The sequence below is a fragment of the Camelus dromedarius genome, chromosome 13 (assembly GCF_036321535.1).
Source record: "Camelus dromedarius isolate mCamDro1 chromosome 13, mCamDro1.pat, whole genome shotgun sequence".
NCBI classification, from domain to species: domain Eukaryota; kingdom Metazoa; phylum Chordata; class Mammalia; order Artiodactyla; family Camelidae; genus Camelus; species Camelus dromedarius.
The window spans coordinates 53,508,261-53,531,915 of record NC_087448.1 but is presented as its reverse complement, the minus strand read 5'-3'; positions in this window follow the sequence as shown (position 1 = coordinate 53,531,915).

Sequence of the window (23,655 nt, the reverse complement as noted above, 5' to 3'; positions counted from 1 at the left end):
ATGAGTTATCCATGACCCGCATCATTTTGAATGTCCCACCAGACAGGAGATAGATGAAACACTGGTTATAATGATCTGAGCCTAGACCAAACTCCATTTTACATATAAACACAGTGGGGTGTTTCTTTTTTGCACAAAACAAAATTTCCAAGGACGCAGCTACTATGTAAATCAAAGAAAGACTGTACTTTGTTTTATCTGGAACATTACCAAACGCCGTTCATCATTTTAGAAATTCCCAGCGCTGTTGGCAGTGCTGCTCACGGTGTTTGAGTTGCCAGCCTAACACCACCGGGCATCTCCACACACTGTCACGCCTTCAAGAGGTGTAATTTTGTGCCTACTTCACTCCGTCTTCCAGTGTCGTTGTGCTTGGGTATTTAGAAATGGAAATGCATTTCATTTTATTTAAACTGCTTTCCCTTGGTTTCTTCTGTTACAATTAGGACTTCATATTGATTTTTAAAAATTATGTGTATAGGTAAATTATACTACTAAAAGGGGTCTCAAAAAATATTTTCTTCAAATAGAAAATGTCATGTTGTATCTGATAGTATTACAAACCAGCACTCAAACCTATTCATGCCCTCAGCTGACTCAGGAGAGTTTAGTCTTGGCCTCTTAAACACCTTCTCATCCTTTGGGTTTCAGATGCAGTGGTCCTTCCTCCAAATAGCCAAGATGTCACCCACTCTGGCCTCCCTGCACTATTCTTCCCATCACTCCATCCTTCATCACATGGACAGTACCTCCTGTGCAATTATCTTCCTCCCTGGACCGTGGGCTCCAAGAGGGCTTTGGATTTGAGTCCCAGTTCTGCCTTACTACCTTGGTCATCTTAGGAAGGTTTGGTGACCTTCCTGAGGTAGTAAAAGGGGTACGTTCCTCATTTGTTGGGGGACTTAACTGAAAAGCACTTATCACTATCTGACAAATAGTAAGAACTCAATAAATGTTATTAAAACTCTTTCACAGAGGCTGGATGTGGCTCTAACAGAAGTCCTGATTGTCCCAGTGTCACTGCCCACCCCCTGTAAGGGATGCCTATGATTCAACAGCAAAAAGCCAAAAGAACAAATGATCTGATTTTAAGGTGGGCAAGGGAACTGAACTGATATTTCTCCAAAGAGGACATACAAATGACCAACAAGTACATGAAAAGGTGCTCAACATCACTAGGGAAATGTAAATCAAAATCACACTGAGATTTTCTCAACAAGTTAGGATGAAGATTCTATACATAAACACACATATATAAACATATATGATAACAAGTTTGTTGGGGATGTGGAAAATAGAGGATTCTTGTACGATGTTGGTGGTAATGTAAACTGAGAGAGCCTTTATGTAGAACAGAATGAGGTTCCTCAAAAAATGAGAAATACAGGGATACCTTGGAAATACTGCAAGTTCAGTTCCAGACTACCTTAATAAAGCAGATATTGCAATAAAGTGGGTCACAGATTTTTTTTGTTTCCCAGTAAGTATAAAAGTTATGTTTATACTATACTGTAGTCTATTAAGTGTACAACAGCATTATGTCTAAAAATACAGTATACCTTAATTTAAAAATACTTTGTTGCTAAAACAAGCTAACCATCATCTGAGTCTTCAGCAAGTCATAATCTTTTTGGAATGATAACAAAGATCACTGATCACCATACAAATATAATAGAAAAGTTTGAAATATTGCGAGGATTACCAAAATGTGACACAGAGAGAGGAAGTGAGCAAATGATGTTGGGAAAATGGTGCTGATAAGACTTGCTCCATGCAGGGTTACCACAAACCTTCAATTTGGGAAAAATGCAGTATCTGCAAAGTGCGATAAAGGAAAACCCAATAAAACGAGGTCTGTCTGTATAACTACCGTATGACCCGGCAATCCCGTTTCTGGATATACACTCAAAGGAATTGAAATCAAGATCTTAAAGAGATACCTGCACTCCCATATTCACTGAAGCATTATTCACAATACTTGAGACACATAAGCAAATTAAATGTCTACTGATGGATGACTGGATAAAGAAAACATGGTCTATACATACAATGGAATATTATTCAGCCATGAATAAGAAAATTCCGCCACTTGCAACAACATAGATGAGCCTGGAGGATAATATGCTAAGTGAAATAAATCAGACACAAAGGATAAATATTACATGATACCACTAGTATAAAGAATCTAAATAGTTAAAACTCACAGAAGTAGAGAAAAATGGTGGTTGCTAGGGGCTGGAGGGAGGGGGAAATGGAGCGGTATTAGTCAAAGGGTACCAAATTTCACTTATGCCAGATGAACAAGTCTTAGAGATCTACTCTACCTACAGTGCTTATAGCTAACGATGTACTGTATATTCAAATATTTGGTAAGAGGGTGGTCTTAGGTGTTCTTATCACACATAATCATGACCATAATAATAGTAATAATAATCATGGGATGGGAGGAAAGTTTTGGGAGTGATAGATGTAGTTATGGCATAGATTGTGTGACAGCTTCATGGGTACACACTCATCTCCAAACTCATCAAGTTGTATACGTTAAATTTGTGCAGCTTTGGGGATATCAAAACCATACCTCAATAACATGGTTTTAGGAAAAAAATAATAATGATCAGTTGACTAAAAAATGGTCACCCCATCCAAAAACACCCTCGCAGGAACCACCCAGAATAACATTTGACAAGTACCTGGGCACTCTGAGGCCCAGGCAAGTTGACACAGAGAACCAACCATCACAATTTCCATGTGTCCCCACTAAACTGAGTGCTTTGAGAACCAGGGCTAGGGCTCAGGGTGCAGCCCAGGCAGTGCCGTTCACTGACTACATGGACAGTGGTTCTGGCCCTGATCACAGGACTCACATTTCTAGGTGAGAAAATGCTACCTCCCCACTGATACCCAATTTCACATTCTTCCTTCATCCGAAAGTCACTAATTCTTAGGTCTGACAGGTACCCTTGAACCATTCATGCTGAAATGTAAGCGCATTAAATCATGTATAATCCTTAGTGGAGGTGAGAGAGCAGTTCCCTAGGATTAATTATAACAAAATCACCTCAAGCAAAGTAGGACCACCTTCCCCATTCAGCCTCCCCTGGTGCAGCCAAAATCACTGCCCCTTCCTCGTAGTGGAAAGTCATCTGATGAACGCATTTACTCCAAGAAGGGCACAAAGATTTCCTGAAGGATAACTATGTGCCACACATATAATTACCTAATTTAATCACCATGACAGCCATAAGTAGTACTCTTTACTCTGACAGATGAAGAGTTTCAGAGAAGTTACTTACAGTTAAGTGGCACCAAATTCTGACTGTCTATTATATGGTGGGGATGGGACTTGAATCCAGTTTTACGTGGTTCTGTGGCTCCTAGTCTCTCCAGGACTCCACGCTGCCCCCCCTGGAGGTGGCACAATTGTCCTCGTCATCTGTAGAAACAAGCAGGGTCTGAGCACGCTCCCCATGTGGCCTGCAATGAGCCAGCAGGTACTAGACGCTCCTCTGCCCCCAGCAGATGGATGGAGCCAAGCTCCCCCAAGGTCTCTAGATGTGGGCAACTGACTTTCCCAACCAGGGCTGTCAAGAGCTGGTCAGATCATTTGGTGCCCAGATTGTTTCTGTCCTGAGCTTCCCAAAGTCCACTCTCAGGCTTAGTCCTTGGAAAGGGAGTGTGTTCATGGGGGCAGTTTCTCTGTTGGCCAGGAAGCCTGCTCACCGCGGCCCCGGCAACCCTTCCACTGGCGGTTCCAGTCGGTACCAGTGAGGCCTCCTGGTGTGCACTGAGCCCACAGTGTGGCCTCTATACCTCACCATCCCTTACTTTTCAGTGGCACTTTACAGTTTACTTTCACATCCCTTTCTTGCCTCATCTGCTAAATCAGGAGTTGGCAAAGTATGGCCAGTGTGCCGAATCCTGCTCGCTGTGTTTTTGTTACTGGGAACACACCCAGCCCTGTTCCTTCGTGTGTTGTCTCTGGCGGCTTTCCCCAAAATGACACAGTTGAGAAGTTGCAGCAGAGACCATGATGGCCTGCAAAGCTTGGAGTACTTACTGCGGGGCCCTTTGCAGAAAATGTCTGCCAGCCCTGCTCTAAACAGCCCCAGAAGGCAAATGCAACAACTACCATTTCCAAGTGACAGGTGAAAAAAACCTGCAATGAAACCAACTGGCTCAGAAATGTGTTCTTAAGGACACAGGACTGGTTGGCAGAGCCGAACCGAAAGCCAAATGCTTTTCCTCCATGTGAGGATTCACCCTGAAGAGAGCCGGACGTGGGCAAGGCTTGGTGCCAGAGGGAGAGTCTTTGAGGATGCCTTTCAGGCCAAGTGACTTTGTTGTCTTGGAGGGAAAAAAAGAGAGAGAGAGAGGCAAGTTTCTGCTCTTTATAACACATCGGACAGTCAAAACCCAGCCTATGGCTGTTTAGAACCAGCCTTGAGTCTGAGGTTGCAGGGATCGAACCACCAGCCAAAAGGGTCTGCAATATTCAGAGCTGATATTTTACTAACTTTTATCTTCCAATTCAAAAAGCAAACAAAGCCCTTACAAACAGACGTATGCAAGACGCACACGTGAAAAAGGAACACACGGGGAAGGAAGTCATCAGGAACTCTTCCGGTGTTGCCAGGGAGGAAAACTTCCAGCAAATGGCTTTTTTCGTGTAAGAGTCTCTCCCACGTCTGGCCCCACCGCGCACTGTGCGCAGAATCAGAGGCGCAGAGGCAGCCACGATCAGAGTCATCACTTCCCCGCGCTGTCTAGGACCAGGGATGCTTCTTATGGGCTCTTCTTGTACTGATTCATGCCTAAAGCACAGAGACTTGGAGGCTTTGGTTTCTAATAACTCAGCATTTCCTGGCAGTACTTAGTAGCAGCCAAATGCCATCTCCTTGTGGCTTTACCTAGGACAGTGTCACTCTCCCTGGTCACCCTGGGGAGTTCAGAATAGTTTGGGAATAGACAGTGAAAGACAGGAGAGCCCAGGGAGACTTTGTTCTCAGTCCTAGAAACCAAGGATCTGGTGGAACTCTGAGTAGGCAAACCCAACACTGTGTATATGGACGGATCTTGGAAGAGAAGGCAGCCCCCACGGCTGGTGCAAACATTTAACAGGAATGCCTCAGAAGAAAAAAAGGAAAGCAAGACCTAGGCTAAAGGGTGAGGCCAACCAGGAAGGGAGGAGAGGAGGCAGCCAGCCAACAGGAGTCAACCCTCCTAGGACAGGTAAGTGGTGGCATCTATAAATGACACCTCCTAAATTGTGCAGTGCACAGCCTGTGCTACCATACACGGCAGCTCTGAGAAGAACCAGCTTGGCTCAAAAACTTCTAGAAATAGATTTTGGAAATGTAAGGAGAGAAAGAGAGACTGTGTGTGTGTGTCTGTGTGTGTGTGTATGCCTGCATACACATACATACACGTGGATCTTTTATGTGTAAGTAAGCATGAAAGAAACAATTAAAACATGAGTACCTCCAGGCTCTTTGTACTGAGCTGCATTACTAATGATCAAGGTCTTGCCTGGGAGACAGCAAACTAAAAGAGATTGGAAGGCATCATTTTGCATGAGCAGGTCAAAGGTGAGGAGCCAGAAAAGGCTAATTTGAGAGCCAGGGTTCTTCCTGGCACTGGTGGTTCCTCTTCTCTCAACCAGAACCTGGACACAAGCCTGTGTTTCTCCAGCCAGCCCTACTCTTACCTCCACATCAATAATTTCCATCAATTTCCTTCCAAACCCTTAAAAACAAGATGTTATCAGCTGTAGCCAAGTTAAGGAAATTAAACACTGGGCTTGCTGGAAGTTATGAGGGCAGTGGTTCTCGAACTTTTGTGTGCTCAGGATGCCCTGGAGAGATTGGTAACACACTGAAGATGGGCCCCAAACTCTGAGTTTCAGTAGTTCTGTGAGTGGGGCCCAAGAATTTGCATATCTATTGAAGTCCCAGGCCGATGCTCCAGGAACCACACTTTGGGAACTACTGGATGACAGACTAGTCAGTTTAACAGCATAGACTTTGGAGCCAGACTGCCCATGTGCATGTCCCAGTCCCGCCCTCACTGCCTCTGTGATCTGGAGCAAGGTATTCAAACTCTGCATCTGTTTCATCAGCTACAAAACTGTGTTTGGACATGGATTAAATTAGTTAATAATACATATAGATCTCAACCCCTAGAATGCAGTAAGCAACTCCTTGCCTACGTCTACCTCATTTAAAAATGGAGAAGGAACAAAAGACTAGGAATGGACTTACCATATGACCCAGCAACCCGCCCCTGGGCATATATCCAGAAGGAACCCTAATTCAAAGACACCTGCACCCCAACATTCATAGCAGCACTATTTACAATAGCCAAGACATGGAAACAACCTAAATGTCTATCAACAGATGACTGGATAAAGAAGCTGTGGTATATTTATACAATGGAATACTATTCAGCCATAAAAATGACAACATAATGCCATTGCAGCAACACCGATGTCCCTGGAGAATACCATTCTAAGTGAAGTTAGCCAGAAAAAGAAAGATACCATATGATATTACTCATATGTGGACTCTAAAACACACACACACACACACACACAAAAGAAGACAAAGGAACTTAAATATAAAATAGAAACAGACTCAGGGACATAGAATACAAACTTGTGGTTGCCAAGGGGGAGCGGGGTGGGTAGGGACAGACTGGGAGTTTGAGATTTATAGATACTGACAGGTATATATAGAATAGATAAACAAGTTTATACTGTATAGCACAGGGAAATATATTCAAGATCTTGTAGTAGCTCATGGTGAAAAAGAATATGAAAACGAATATATGTATATTCATGTATGACTGAAAAACTGTGCTCTACACCAGAAATTGACACAACATTGTAAACTGACTATAACTCAAAAAAAAAAAAAAAAAAAAAAGGAGAAGGAAGAAGAGGCAGGGAGGAGAGCAGACAGGCAGGGCCAAGGGGGTGGGCAGGGACTCTTTGGGTTTGCCTGCACGGTGGCTTGGGCTGCCCCGGCCACCACTCTCCTTCCTACTCATCAACTGCCCACTGACGGTTAAGTTGCTGCCTTCCCACCCCCAGGGAACGGGAAGAAGAGGGAAGTGGCTGCAATCATGACAGGGCATCCCTAGGCGCCGCCACACCTGCTGACTGGCGTGGTCTTCCCCTACCCCTCCGCGTCAGGCCTCTCAGATGCAGAAACCTGAGGTTCAGAAAGGTCTGGTGACCCCCCAGTATCAGGAAGCCAAGGCACCCTCTGCGGCCCCACCCCAGCTTGGACCCCCCCCCCCCTTCCCTTTCTCTCTTTTTCCAGAGCCAAGAGTCAAGGTTGACGTTCAAGGGCTCTTCCTGGGAAGGGGCCTGGCAGAAGGCTGGCTGAGGGTCACCCTCCATTAGAGAGGGTGTTGGGACTTCCCAAGACAACACTTCTTCAGGATCACTCCAAAGAGGCAAAGGGGACAAGTACAGGGTGGGCCTGTCCCTGAGCTGGCCCGTCCCTGAGCTGGCCCTGCATGGCAGGCCGAGTTCAAAAAGAGGTCGTGGAACAGAGGGCACAGGGCTGGCCTGAGGGCACTGACTCAGCCCAGGAAGCCTTGCAGAGGCCCACCCTCTGCATTAGGAGACAGGGGTCGGGTGGTAACTGTGGGGCCAGGGAGGCCAGAGTGGCTTTCTCAGGCGAGTTCCACTGCCTCAGCTATGGAAGCCAGCCCCATTAAGGGGTGGGTGGGTGTGTGATGGGCAGGGAGGTGGCAGCAGCATCTAGAACCTTCCTACATCCAGGCCAGCCTACTCCATCAAGGACTCTTCCGGACCCTCCTGGTTTGCCCCCCTCCCCAGCTTCAGTCCTCACCTCCACCTGTCTCACAACTACTTGGCCCCAGGACGACCTGGCATTTGACCTCTCCTCCTGGGAAGTGGCCCAAGGGCAGCTCCGGTGCACAGTGGGCTGGAGGTCAGACAGGCCAGGTCCCTCTGCTCCCAGGCCCCCTCTCCATTCCCCATCTTTGCTTGGTGCACCTAGAGGGGGTAGACAGTTGGAATATTGAGGAGATCCTGATAAAGTTTCCAAGTTCCCGAGGATATGTCCTGCCCGTATGTCCTGACCAACTGCCTTTCTGTTTGGGGCAAGGTGTGTCATTCTCTTTCCAATCTGATTTCAAACCAAGTGTCATCATCATCAGTGGAACCTGAAGTGCCCAAAGCCACACAGGCTGCCACTGCGAACCTCTCTTTGTCCCAACAACCCAAAGTGTGATTTCAAGGAACATTGTAAATTACAGCTGGGTGACAGCTAAATAAAACACAAACATGTCACAAAACTTACAAGCTCAGCGAGAATGATAAAAACAGGCTGAAAAATTAGTATGTCACACGCACACATCTCTGCCTTGTCTGTTTTCTGATTTATCCACATTGATGTTCTTATCAGCACTAGATAATCTTCAGCCACTAAATGGTGCTTTTGGGATTATAAATGCTTTTGAAGTGAATATTTCCACATAGAATTCCCCTCCTGTAACAGAAGAGTTTAAAGGTGCTTCAAGATGTGATTTGAAAGGTGTTAAAGGCACCCCCTGTCCTAGACCATCTTCCTCGCCACAGTGCTTGAAATTCCCACAATTTAAGGCACTGATTTGGGACATGACATTGAATTCTGAAGGCATCTGCTGAAAGTCAATTCCATTACGCAAAACAGGTAGACCTATTAGCACACAGCCCTCTCTCCAGCTCTCCTTCCCCTTCTTTCTTAAATATTTTTGGGTGACCATCATTACCTTAAGGACTAAGGTTCCAGGCCTGCCCTTCAGTGGTTGCCTGACATGGTCTGTCACTTTAGTGCACGTGTTATGTGCACACAGACCTCTAGAGAGGTCTCCAGCTCCCATTGTATTTTCAAGGAGGTCCTTGATTCTCCAAAGGGTAAGACTTAATAACTTTGTGGTATTCATTTGACCATTTGAGAAGGCTAGCCCAGAATCCTAAAAAAGAGGGACAATGGCCAGGTAACCTGGAAAGGGACTGCCTGGAAGGGCAGACCAGTTGGAGGACCACACACGGCAGACCCTGGGGAAAGGGGGTCATGGTGACATTTGAACTTCTTTGTGATTATGTCCAAAGATGACCTCTTACATCCACGTCTCTCTTCTCCTCACCTTCCCTCCAACAAACACATGGACACTCGCCGCAGAATAATAATATATCACACGGCAGGCACTGCTTAGCACTACGTACCTCATCTCACTGAATTCACACAACAAACTTTTGAGATCTGTTCTATTACTCCACCATTTTACAGATGGCGAAACTGAGGCTTAGAGTGACTGAGTACCTTGGCGAGGTCACCCAGACAATGAACAGCCAAATTGGGCTCAGGTAGCCTTATCCCAGAATCCAAGCTTTTAATCACCATGTCAGTGGTTCTCAAACATGAGTGGGCATTAAAATCACCTGGAAGGCTTGCGAAGTGCTCATCTAGGTATCTGGGCCCCACCCTAGGGTTTCTGATTAAGTAGTTTTGGAGTGGGGCCCAAGAACTGGCATTTCTAACAAGGTCCCAGATGCTGCTGGTCTGGGGCCCCTGTGCTACATGAAGCTCCCTCACTCACACAGGCTCCTTAAAGTGTTCAGAAGGTCATATTTTTGTCTATTTTAAGAATACAAGAAATTTGTGTTTTTTATTTAATGCAGATCCTTGAAATTGTGTAAGTTTTGGGCTCCTCAAAGCCAGGGTTTGCCACTGACCCTGGTGTCTTCCTTCAGTCACTTTTCTCCTGATTTTATCTCAGACCTGCCTCGTGTTACCGTCCACACCCAGGAACAGCTGCTACCCTCAGCCCAGCGGGTGAGGATTTCATGAAGATCTCCAGTCTGACAGAGTATATCTGCGAACACGATCTGTCTGCAGGTTTCAGATAAAGATGGGATGAAAGTAGATTAATGTATTAAAGTGGCCGCCTCCGCCATCAAGACACCCTGGCGGGAGTCAGACTTGAGATCTTAAGGATGTCACATGTGCCCCTAGAGGAAGGGAGGGGAGATGGGGAGGCCACTTCTGGTGCCTGGACCAGGGACAGAAGTGAGAGAAGCCCTTTAGTACTGGATGGTGATAGAGGAAGCGGGTGTTCTTCATACTGGTTGTTTCAGACCCTCCCCTGGCAAGAACTCAACAATCCCCCTGCCCCCACCGCCGCCAGCCCTTCAGCGAGCATGGCATTTGGGAAGCAGGAAAAAGAGGAAGTTTGAGAAATGGAAGCTTGACCCGACTTTTCTACAGCAACTTCGGCCTGGAAGATCCCACATGGGGTAGTTTGGCTACCCCCGACCCTACTCCCACCACTCAGCTCTCCAACAGAAGCACAATTGGAGCCACAGATACAGTTTTGCATTTTCTAGTGGCCCCATGAAAAAGGCCAGAAACAGGCAAAATCTATTTAAATATATTTAATCCAACATTCAAAAATCTGATCACATCTACATCTAATCAACATGAAATTAATGAGAACTTTTATGTTCTGTTCTTTTTTTTCTTTCCATAGTAAGTGTTGGAAATCTGGTATGTTTTTATATCCACAGCATATCGGTTCAGATGCAAGATTTTCAGTGGATAAAGTGATACATGGTTCTAACAAAATAGTAATGTTATGTTCCATGGAAAAATATTTTATGCTGCTCCAGTTTTTCAATTTGTATTTAAATAAATTAAATTAAAGCTTCAGATCCTCTAGACCTAGAGATTATCACAAGAAGCGAAGTTAGTCAGAAAGAGAAAGAAATATTGTATGATTACTTACATGCCAATCTAAAATATACAAATGGACTTATTTTCAAACCAGAAATAGACTCACAGACACAGAAAACAAACTATGGTTACCAAAGAGGAAAGTGTCGTGGCTGGGGAGAAGGCTAAATTAGGAGTTTGGGATTACCATATATACACTACATGTAAAATAGATAAACAACTATTTCGCACTGGTTCCTGCAAATTAAGAGGCCAATCCGGATGGCGGTTCACTCTTTACTGGGACCCTACCCAGGCAGTGGATTTGCTGGTCTGTCCCTGTCCCACAAACAGGAGAGAGATGGCAGGGTAAAGAGAGGGTGGCACTGGGGCATCCAGGATTCCCTTCCATTTTGGGTGCATGTGGGTTTTTATTGGTCAAGGAGACTGTGAAGGAGAGCTGACTAACCCATCCTGCTGATACCCTAACAAAAAACCATCCTCATACCAAGGGACCCTGGCAGCAAGAAAACTGGGGCCTCCTTCTGCCAGTGGAGGCTGACATGGAATAGGGAATGATGCTGGGCTTAGCAGGCCCTCCCACACCAGGGAACTGGGCCAGGAGGCCCTATAGGCTCTTCAAGAAACTCAAAAGTCTTCACATGCCTTGGCAAGGGCCGTTTACGGGACACCTGCCTCCCCGAGGGCATCCACAGAAGTAGTGGTGGACCCCAACGAGGAGACGCCTGCAACTGAGTCCCAGTACAGAGCAGTTTGCCTCCCCCGCTGCTCCATCCTCCCTTCACTTCCCCAGTTCCCGAGAAGAGATGGAGGTGGCATCTCCAGGGCAGGTCACGGTGACTTTCCTACTTTCTTACTGCAGGTCCTGGCACTTTGGGGAGAGGACAAGGTAAGCTAGAAAATGCCCATGAGACTGAAGCTTCAAACGAGGCTGGAATGAACTTTAAAAAATCTACAGTCACCTGAAAGTTATGGCACCTGGCCTAGCTGCTCTGAAGGGATCCTCTACCCAACAGGGGTACGGAACCCAGCTGGGACAGAGAGTGGAGGAAAAAAACACAGCTGCTTTGTGTCTGCAGGCAGCCGAGTTGAGATCATCACCCTGACGCACCATGGTGCCTGTAACGAAGGGCCCCTGGCAGATGTGCCCAGACCAGGAGAGGGTGTGATTCAAGCCCAGGTCCCACACTTGGGCTCACAGCCACTCATGCCCTCTGATGCCCTCGGGGTCCTAGCATCACATAGGACTAGTACTGCTCCCTGAGATGGCCTGCTTCGTGTCCCCCGTGGTACCCAGGCTGGGGCTGTGCACTCAGGAGGCGTTCACTAAGCACACTGAGTTACTGCCCAGAAGAGCATCCAGCTCTTTTTGCGTCGGTTGAGGACAGGGGTTCTCCAACTGTAGCTCCAACAGCAGAATCTCCCACAAGCTGACTTGTTAAAACACACAAGGCTGGGCCCTACATCTGGTGTTTTGGCTCAGGGTGGGGCCTGAGAATGTGCATTTATAACACGTTCCCAGGGGACCACATCTTGAGACCCACCAGGTTCAGTGCTGATCTCCTCTGCCTGAGAGCCACACCAGCACCAGAAGAGGTAGGCAGTGCTGATAGGGGTTGCAGGTGGGCGAGTGGTTCTTGGTCTGCAGGGCCGGCACGCGGGTGTGTAGGGGACTGGGCACAAGCCTCCTCTCCCTGCCCCTGTCCCAGCCCAGGTTGAGGGCCCCTGCCCTTCCCTGCTCTGATGGGGGCTGCAAGGCCTGTCCTGGCGGTGCCAGGGGTGTGGAACAGAGGCTACCTGAGAGGCACTGCAGAGACCCGGTGCGCTTCCCCTTGACCGCCACAACCCTCCATCTATTCTAAATAATCTAAGAGCAAGGTTGCCACTACATGACCAGTCTCCCCTCAGCCTCCCATAGGCTTTTTTTTTTAAGGTGGTAAAATATACATAACACAAAACTTACCATTTCAACAATTTTAAAGTGTAGGACTCAGTGACACTAAGTATATTCACGTTGTTGTGCAATTCACATTGTTGTGCAACCATCGCCACAACCTATTTCCAGAACTTTATCAGCTCTAACGAATTCTGTACTTATTAACAAATAACTCCTCACTCCACTCCCCTGTGTTCTACTTTGTCTCGATGAATTTACCTGTCCTAGGAACCTCACATAAATGAAATCATACTGTATTTGTTCTGTGTTTATGGCTTATTTCACTTAACATAACATTCTGAAGGCCCATCCATGTTGCCATAAGTGTCAGAACTTCATTCTTTTTTATTTTATTTTGTTCATTTAGTTTTTTGTGGGGGGGAAGGTAATTAGGTTTATTTAATTTTTTTTTAATGGAGGTACTGGGGATTGAACCTAAGACCTCATGCATGCTAAGCACACACTCTACCACTGAGCTATATCCTCCCGCAGAACTTTATTCTTTAAGGTTGAATAATATTTCCATTGGACATATGCTCTATATTTTTTGTGTCCATTCATCTGCTGGGCATCTGGGTTGTTTCCCCTTTTGGCTACCATGAATAATGCTGCTATGAACATTGTTGTGCAAATATGTTTGAGTCCCTACTTTCACTTCCTTGGGATATATACCCAGAAGTGCAGTTGCTCGATCATGTGGAAATTCAATGTTTAATTTTTTGAGGAACCATAATACTGTTTTCCACAGACTTTGAATTTAATCTTCCACTTAAGAATTGTTCACCAGGAACAGGGATCTGAAAACCTCATCACCATCCTCTACAGTGGATTTGAGGCTGGCCTCTGCTGAGGGGCTTATGGCCCCTGAACCTCTTAAGTGCTTAACTAATGTCCTTATTTATACATGTGGAAACCTAACACCCCAGCGCCCCCACTGTATGAGATGAACAGGTTATAGCCAAGAGAGGTGAGGCTGCCAGACTGCTCTGCTGGCTCCTCACTCCCCAGGGCTTAGCCCAAACATCACCTCCACAAAGACCCTGGTCACCACTCTTCCTAATCATTCCCTAGCCTTGTTTTACTTTCTGCACATTATAAGCTGGCATTATCTTACTTATCTGTCTCCTTGTTTATTCTCCTTCTCTGTCAAATAGACAGAAGTGAGGGCAGGTACCTTGTCTGTCTTAATCACAGCACACCCTTCGCATCCAGAACTATGCCTGGCACATTGTACGCACTGGGTTGTAGGCACTCAGGTATTTGGACTGAATAAAATATAAACACCTTATGAAAATGTATATATAACTGATATTTGCAAGAAATATTCTGTGACCTTCACAATTCTCCCAAGCATGTAATCTTCCTCATAAAACCAACCAGTTTTTTTTTTTTTTAAAAGACAAAGCCACACTGAAATGCTTGCTAAGTCGCTGACTCCAGGTCACCAGTTCTTGCAAAGAGTCTAAGGCTCAAATGTTAACTCTGCAAATGCCAGGTCTCCACTCTTTCCACAGGCCTGGGATGGGGAGGGAAGAATTACTATTCCATTAAGCAAGGTCTTTGATTGTGATCACACTGATAATTTTCTTTCCATTAAAATGTTAAAGTCTCATGTTTTTCTAAGTAGTGGTTTCCCCTGGTGTAAAACTGATGTAGATAATGGGAAGAAAGGGAAAAAAGAGCCTGGCCTCTCAGCCCAGCTATATAGTCAATCAGTGTTGCTGTCCTTGGTCCTGATGTTTTCATAGGAACACACCATGGATTGGGACAGCATTTCCAGGAATGCGACATGTGGTTTTACTATTTTCATGTCTACTGGTTGACAACTGAACAGAGAAAGGTGACACTCTGTCCTGAGCATGCAGCAGAGCTAACTGGGGTGCAGGAAAGCACGACCATGAGCCATATGACACAGACTCTCAGGTTCATGGTGCTTGACCCAGGGAAGTGGCGATTTCCAGTTGTGGCTTGGAGCTCCCCTCTGCTTCCCCTGTGGCCCGCACATGACACACAGACTATGCCCTGGGCTCTGAGTTTCCTGTGCTTTACTGTGGCCAGGCTCAGCTGTCCACCTTCCCTGCAGCAGAAGTGGGATTAAATAGAAAGAAAGGGCAAGAGATCCAGCCTAGAGGAGATAAGTCAGCAGGACCAAGGAGTGGCCTTGCAGGGGGTCCACCTAGTGCCACTAGGATGGGACCTGCCTGTCACACTTCCTTTCTCAATGTGGTCTGTCCTCCCCTCTCTTCACCAAGTCACACGCCTTCTCCAAAGTAGCCTCCTTCTAATGAATCTGTTTGACTTAGGTCACCACACTCCCCCTGTGATTTTATTTTTCAGGTTTTTAAGATCCCACATATTTCTTTAAGATGGGCCTGACTCCTTTGAGGATAGTATCTGCCTCTTCTGATTCTTCATAAGCCCTTCCTGTATTCAGTAAAGTACCAGAGGGGTCACGGGGAATTGGAGCAGTGGAGAGTTAGATACTGAGAAAGGAGAGGGTTTCAAGGGGAAATGAGGCAATCAAACACAACAGACATTCAGACAGAGAGAGAGAGAGAGAGACAGACAGACAGACAGACACACACACCGAGGGAGAGAGAGACAGACAGACACACACAGAGAGAGAGACACACACAGAGAGAGACACACATGCAGAGAGAGACACACATGCAGAGAGACAGAGACAGACACACACAGAGACAGAGAGACACACAAAGAGACACAGACACACACACAGAGACACAGAGAGAGACACAGAGAGAGACACAGAGAGACACAGAGAGAGACACAGAGAGAGACACAGAGAGAGACACACACAGAAAGAGACACACACAGAAAGAGACACACACAGAAAGAGACACACACAGAGAGAGAGAGACACACACAGAGAGAGAGAGAGACACACAGAGAGAGAGAGACACACACAGAGAGAGAGAGACACACACAGAGAGAGACACACACAGAGAGAGAGACACACACACACAGAGAGAGAGACACACACACAGAGAGAGAGACACACACAGAGAGAGACACACACACACAGAGAGAGACACACAGAGAGAGAGAGAGACACACAGAGAGAGAGAGAGACACACACACAGAGAGAGAGACACACACAGAGAGAGAGACACACAGAGAGAGAGACACACAGAGAGAGACACACAGAGAGACACACACACAGAAAGAGAGAGAGACACACACACATACACACACAGAGACACAGGGAGCTCATGCACCAAAAGGGGAATTTTGGATTCAAAACTTAGAAACTCACCAGAGAACTTGGAGAGGACCAATTTTGGCATAGTTGCAAGAAAAACAAAGATTAAAAGTCATTAAGAAGTGAATAAAGGGTGTACCCAGTGTCGGCACGTTGCCCTTTCAAGCACAGCTCAAGCAAAGCTCTCCTGAGTATAAATTTACGTGACCATGTATTGAGAGCTTTAAAAATATTCATACCCTGTGGCTTAGGATTTCATTTCTAAGCACAGCTACAGACAAAGATGTAGGCATACGAATGCCCATCAACACTACTTACAATCATGAGAAAATGAAAACCACCTGAACATCCAAGAAACATTATTTGGTCATTACCACATTAGGTTTACAAAGACTACTTCATCACCTGGGATTACAATATCATGTTTCATCAAACTTCAGAATATAAAAACACTGTATTCAGTACGAGTCTAATTTTGTGTATCTATTGAGCTACTTACTTACCTACCATTTATGTATCTAGTCTCATAGATAGAAAGGCTGAAAAGGAAACCCCCTAGGACGTTAGTCAGTGGTTATAGCTGCATTGTGAGCTTTTGAGTGATTTTCATTCTTTTTTATATTTTCTGTATTTTCCAGATTTCTGTAGTAATTGAGTCATGCTTACACTTAGGGATACAAAAGGTTGCTTTAAAAATAGAATGGGCTGTGATGAGGAAGCGGAAAGAAGGAAGGAAGGAAGGAAGGAAGATTATCTTTTAAAAAGTTCAGAAGAGGCAGGCTTTCAATTCAAGATGCCAACAGAGGAGGCTCCTGAATTTACTTCCTTGCAAGGAACACCATATCTACAGCTACATATGGAACAATTTCCTCTGAAATAAATCTGGAAACTAGTTTAGTAGTGTCTCCTATACATAGGGAAAATGAGGAAAAACCCACAATAGGGTTTAGGTAGGAGAAGCTGAGAAACAATATCACCATAAATTCCATCCCCAGTGCGGTGACCCCACAACTAGGAGGGAACTCACAACTCCCTGCTCCTTGCTGGGGAGTGAAGGGTATGGACCTCATATCTGGTGCCCAACCTTTTAAGACATCCACCTGAGAGGTGGGCTCCCAAAATATGTAGCTTTGAAAGTCAATGGGGCTTCATCCATAAATCACACAAAGCTCCAGGGAACTAAGATACTGTCCTTAAAGGGCTCAAGTGAACTCACTGTGGCCAAACCCCTAGGGGTTAGTTAACAAGGATCAGAGCAGAACTTACATGAAATACAAACTAAAGAGCCAATAGAAAACATCAGTGAATCTAAGAGCTGACTTATTGAAAAGATAAACAAAATTGATAAATCATCAGCCCAATTCACAAAAAAAAAAAAAAAGAGTGAACTCAAAATCAGAAATGAAAGGCGTGGTATTAGAACTGATACTACAAAAAAACAAAGAATCAGAGAGATTACTGTGAACAATTATATCCCAACAAATCAGGTAATCTAGAAGAAACAGGTAATTTCCTAGAAGCATACAACCTAACAAGACTGAATCATGGAGAAACACAAAATCTAAACAGATTGATTACCAGAAAGGAGAATGAATCAATAACCAAAAACCTCCTGAAAAACAAAAGTCCAGCATCAGATGGCTTCACTGGTAAATTCTAGCAAAAACATTTCAAGAACACCAATCCTTTTCAAACTCTTCCAAAAAAGAAAAGGGAACATTTCCAAACTTATTTTATGAGGCCAGCCGTACCCTGAATCCAAAACCAGATCAGGACACTACAAGAAAAGAAAATTATTGGCTAATATCCTTGATGAACATAGATCAAAAAGTCCTCAGAATATCAGCAAACTGAATTTAACAATACATAAAAGGATCATACACCATGATAAGGTGGAATTTACTCTAGGGTGCAATGACGGTTCAATATCATTCAATCAGCATGGCATATCACATTTACAAAACAAAGGATAAAAATCATATGATCATTCTCAACAGATGCAGAAAAAGCACCAAATTCAATATTCATTCATGATGGAAAAAAACTCTAAACAAAGTTGGTATAGAGGGAAAGAACTTCGACATATTAGAGGCCATATATGATAAGTCAACAGCTAACATCGTACTTGATGGTGAAAAACTGGAATCTTTTCCTCTAAGATGAAGAACAAGAATGCCACTCTTTCTGCTCGTATTCAACATTGTACTCAAAGTCCTAGCCAGAGCAATTAGGTAAGATAAATAAATAAAAGCATCCAAATCAGAAGAAGTAAAACTGTCTCTATTTGTAGATGGCATGATACTATATATAGAAAACTCTAAAAACTTCCCCCAGAAATTATTAGAACTAACCAATAAATTCAATAAAGTTGCAGGATACAGAAATCAACATACAAAAATTCGTTGTGTTTCTATATGCTAATAACAAACTCTTGGAAGGAGTAATTAAGAGAACAATTCCATTAATAACTGCATCAAAAGGAATAAAATACCTACAAATAAATTTAACTAACGAGGTGAAAGGCTATGAAACTATAAAATACTGAAGAAATCTAAGATACAAATTAATGGAAAGATATTCTATGCTCGTGGATTGGAAGAATATTATAAAAATGTCCATACTACAAAGCAATCTACAGATTCAGTGCAATCCCTATCACAATTTCACAGCATTTTTCACAGAAATGGAACAAACAATTCTAATTCTATATGGAACCACAAAAGACTCAGAATAGCCAGAGCAATCTTAAGAAAAACAAAGCTGGAAGCATCACGCACCCTGATTTCAAACTGTATTACAAAGCTATAGTAATCAAAATAGTATGGAATTGGCATACCAATAGACACACAGATCAATGGAACAGAATAGACAGCCCAGAAACAAACCCATGCATATATGGCCATTTAATTTACAACAAAGGAACCAATAGGGAAAGGACAGTTTCTTCAACAGATGTTGTGGGGAAAACTGGACAGCCACATGCAAAAGAGTGAAACTAGACCACTGTCTTATATCATAAACAAAAATCAACTCAAAATGGATTAAAGACTTGAGTTTAAGACCTGAATCCATAAAATTCCTAGAGGAAAACACAGGCAGTAAGCTCCTTGACATTCATTGGTGATGATTTTTTGGATCTGACACAAAAAGTAAAGGGAAAAAAGCAAAAATAAGTGGGACTTTATCAAACCAAGAAGCTTCTGCACAGCAAAGGAAAGCATCAGTAACATGGAAAGGAAATCTACTGAATAGGAAAAAATATTTGCAAATCATATCTAATAAGGGGTTAATATTAAAAAAATATAAAGAACTGACAACTCAATAGCAAAAAAACAATCCCATTAAAAAATGGGCAGAGGATCTGAACAGATATTTTTCCAAAGACGATACACAGGTGGCCAGTACATACATGAAAAGATGCTCAACATAATCAGGAAAATGCAAATCAAATCCACGATAAGATATCACGTCAGACCTGTTAGAAAGGTTATTACCAAAAAGACAAGAAATAATAAACGTTTGTGAGAATGTACAGAAAAGAAAACCCTTGTACACTGTTAGTGGGAATGTAAATTGGTGCAGCCACTATTGGAAATAGTATCGAGGTTCCTAGAAAATTAAAAATAGATCTACCATGTGATCCAGTAATTCCACTTCTGGGTATTCATCCAAAGAAAATGAAATCACCGTCATAATAAGATACCTGCACCCCCCTGTTCAACGCAGCATTATTTACAATAGCCAAGACATGGAAACAATGTGGGAACAACAGTGAATGGATAAAGAAAATGTGGCATGTTTATACAATGAATATTGTTCCGCCATGAAAACGAAGGACTCCTACCATTTACAACCATATGGATGGACAATGAGGGCATTAAGTTACGTGAAATAAGTCACACAGAAAAAGACAAATACTGTAAGGTATTACCAATATATGGACTCTTAAAACAAACCTGAACTCAGACACAGAGAATAAATTAGTGGTTGGCAGACACAGGGGATTGGAGGGGGGTGGTTGAAATGGGTAAAGGTGGTCAAAAGGTTCAACTTCCAGCTATGAGTGAGTCCGAGTGGTATAATATACGGCAAGGTGACTTTTTGTTTTAATTTTTAAAAAAGTTCCGTTGAAGGGATGGGGAGAGAGCAAATTCAAGGGGTAGCAATGTTCAGGAAGGCTTCTTTTGGGGTTACTTTTAAAGATGGCACAATAAACCGTCCTTTTAGAGAAGAATGCAATAGGGAAGGTGAAACTGAAGACCCACGGGGGAGGGTAATAAGAATGACCAGGGCCACAGGTGCAGATCAGTAGCGCGGGGAGGGGTGGTCTTACAGAGAAGAGGGACCGTTCCTTCCCTTTCCAAGGCAGAGAGGAGGGAGGGGAGAAGGGCCTGGAGTGACCTCATTAATGGCCTTGCTCTGCTCTGGTGCAGAGCCTAGGGCCCAGGGGGTGGGCTTGGGCTCTAGGAGGAAGGTAGGCACCTGGCTTTGCACATCTACACCTGGGACCCAAATCCTCCCCCATTTTCTTGTTAAAATACGCGCCCACAGCTCTGTGCTCCCACTTGTCTCCCTTCCACAGACTCTTGCCCAAGCCAGCTCCCTGCACAGAGCGCCAGCCCTGCTAAAGGCACTGATGTCCAGACACAGTGCTGAAGACCAGCGCCATCCCTATAGCTTCCTCCTCAAGGATCCTTCCACCTCCTTCCTTGCAGGGTCTCCTGTGCCCACCTCGGGAATATCCTCACTCCCCTGTTAGCCTCAGGTCCTAATCACCTCTCAGAGCGGTGACAAAAATACCTACCAGCTGACCTCCCTGCCGCCAGCCTGTTCCCACTGCCCTTCTGACCCCCACAGTGCCTTGCTCTCCTCGGCTCAGGTGCTCTGGCAATGCCCTTCCCTCCTGGTGCAGTGCCCTTCCTGCCTTCTTCTCCAGACTCAGCGCTGGCTCTCCCACTTGGGTCCGGCTCTCCCTGGCATCCCGCAGACTGTGCTGTGCCATCTGTAGGACGGTGTGCGGACAGGAACATGGTTCTATTTGACTCACAGTCATGTTATCCCAATATCTAACCCAGTCTCTGGCACTTAGTGAGTACTTGGTAAGTGTTTGATGAAGGAAGAGCTAAACAAAAGAGTGATGCTCACAGTTTATTCTGCTCAAGTTAGAGGACTAGGGAACTGACACCTGGTTGTGTCTACTCCAGGCACCGTATCAGTGTCCTAAGTGCTTTGAATAGACTATTCCGATCAGTCTCCGATGAATACAGAGGTAGAAGTTATTACTCATTTACAGGTGAGGAAACAGACAGGGAGAGTTTACTCAAAGGCACCCGGGAAGCGCCCACCACTAACTCCAAATTCCCTATAATCATGGTCTGTATATCATTATACTCTACCCCCTCCCCCAGTTAAACACCGTAGTGATTGCAAAGCTTAAGGCACTAGGAAGTTACTCCTTTGCATAGAAGTTTAGGGCTCCTACCAGATAACTTTATGCCATCCATACATCTTTAAATGTCTATTTCTTATCTTTACATCAGGGTGAGAGGTCCCCGGAGACCGCAACTATGGCTTATTCATCTTTGTACAACCTACAGTTCTCAGCAAGTTGTAGGTATTTTGTAAATACTGACTTGATAATCATATTATTCTTTGATTTATTAAGTGAAGTTATGATGGCGAATTTTCTGGAGTCGGGGCGGGAAGTATTTCTGAGCAGATGGCCCATTCCGGCACCCATCAAATTATACTAGATTGGTCATTTTCTAAGCACAGGGCCAGCCCTGGGGCTGTGGATAGAACAAATTTAAATTCATGATGAATTCATTAAAAAAAATTCCAGGGCAAGAAATCTTTCAGGAGCACTAATGACATCCCCATTTAAAACTAAATTAATTCTGTATGGTTTAAATGTTATTACAGTGAAATGCAAACGAACAGTCACGACGAGGCACTGCTGCTGAAAAAGAATCCGTTAAGTGAGTCAATCATCATAGCTTAGCTGTTCATTAATACTGCTTGACATCTTCTAGTGCACGTCTCTTCCCTCAGTGCATTTATTCCATACTTATTAATAGAGCGCCTGTTTAAACAATGCAGGGGACTGGGAGCTTGGGAAGTGGCAGCAGAAATGGAAGGCACGGTCCTTGCTCTGTAGGTCTGTGCTGCTCCAGGTGGGGTCTGAGGTCTGACATCCAGCATGTGGACAGTTCTGCTAAACTACTCCATGACATTGCTGCTTCAGATCCATCGTGTGGGGCCAAGTGACCCGCAGGGGCCTTACATTGACATTAGCCCCTCATACAAGTGCATGCCCCAGGTAACAGCCCATAGCATCACAAGGAAATGTAAGTTCCATATGACTTCCATCACCCTGTGATAAAAGTGTCTCTGCCTCCCACGGCCTTCCCCTTGTGCGCCCCTTAAATACGGCCCCCAAGAAGCTTTCCAAACTCCTGCTCTTTGGTTTGAACTCACCAATCTGGCCTTAGCCCTGGAACCCCAAAACACCCCACCCATCAACCCTAAAGAGGCCTATGCCCCACATCCTGCCCCTCTCTCTGTCTGCATCCTGCCTTGAATGCTCTGCTTGGCCCTGCAAGGCAGGCCGTGTACCTCCTCCAGGACCTCTGGGAAATAAATCTCTCCATTTCAACAGCCTTTGTGGTCTTTTGTTGAACCTCACCATCCCACACCCTGGGGCGCTCCTGAACACACGTTAATCCAATAAAGACACAACACAGCAGCAGCGTCTGTATCACCTGGGAGCTTGTTAGAAAGGCAGGATCTCAGACCCCACTCCAGACCCACTGGATCAGAATCTCCAGTTTAACAAGATCCCAGGTGATCAGATGGCCATTAAAGTTTGAGACGCACCAGAGAAATCACCAGCATCCTGTTGGCCATATAAGACTGTCAAATGAGATCGTTTCTTAATGACATAAAACCTTTCCATCAGGTCTACCCTATACATAGATCAAATCATTTTGTTGTGCACCTTAAACTTACACATTGTGATACGTCAATTATATCTCAGAAAAGCTGGAATGGGGGAAAGGCCTACCCTGCCTGCCTTATTTACTCCTATAATCTCAATTCCCACACCCCATCACCCTCATAATCTCCTTACCAGCTCTGGTTTTTCTTTTTTTCTCCATATTTATCACCTTCTAACATCTAATACAAATCTACTGTATATATAGTTTGCCCTCTGTCTCTTCCTGCTAGAATTTAAGTCCACAGGAGGAGGGATCCCTGTCTGCTTTGCCCCCCAGTACACCTCAAGCATTATGGATTTGAGCTCCCCAAGGGCAGGGACGCTTCCCATGTTCCTCCAGCGCCTGGCTCAGCCTGAGGCTTTCTAAGGTGCAAAACAAATGTTCCTTAATAATCAGATGAAGAACAGCTGGCTGCTTCCAGGGCCCAAAGGCCCTTCCCTAGTACAGGACTTCTAGCCTGTCTCCTTGTTCTGAATCAGGAAAGAGCAGCCCGGATTCCGCGTGCCTTGTGGGTAGCATGGCCATGTCATTTAAACTGGGATGCTTTTGAGATGGGGGGGAGGAGGGACTATTAATAATTCTGCAGATACAACAGGTATACATACAACTGTGACCTCACTTACGGGGCCCTCTCCGTCACAGCTACAGTCCAGTTCCAGGGAAGGGATCGTGTCACACATTTTTCTTTTAGTCTGGAATCACTGAGTCACAAGAAACAGAATCCAGTTCAAACGAGGTCAGGTTAAAAAGTCCCTT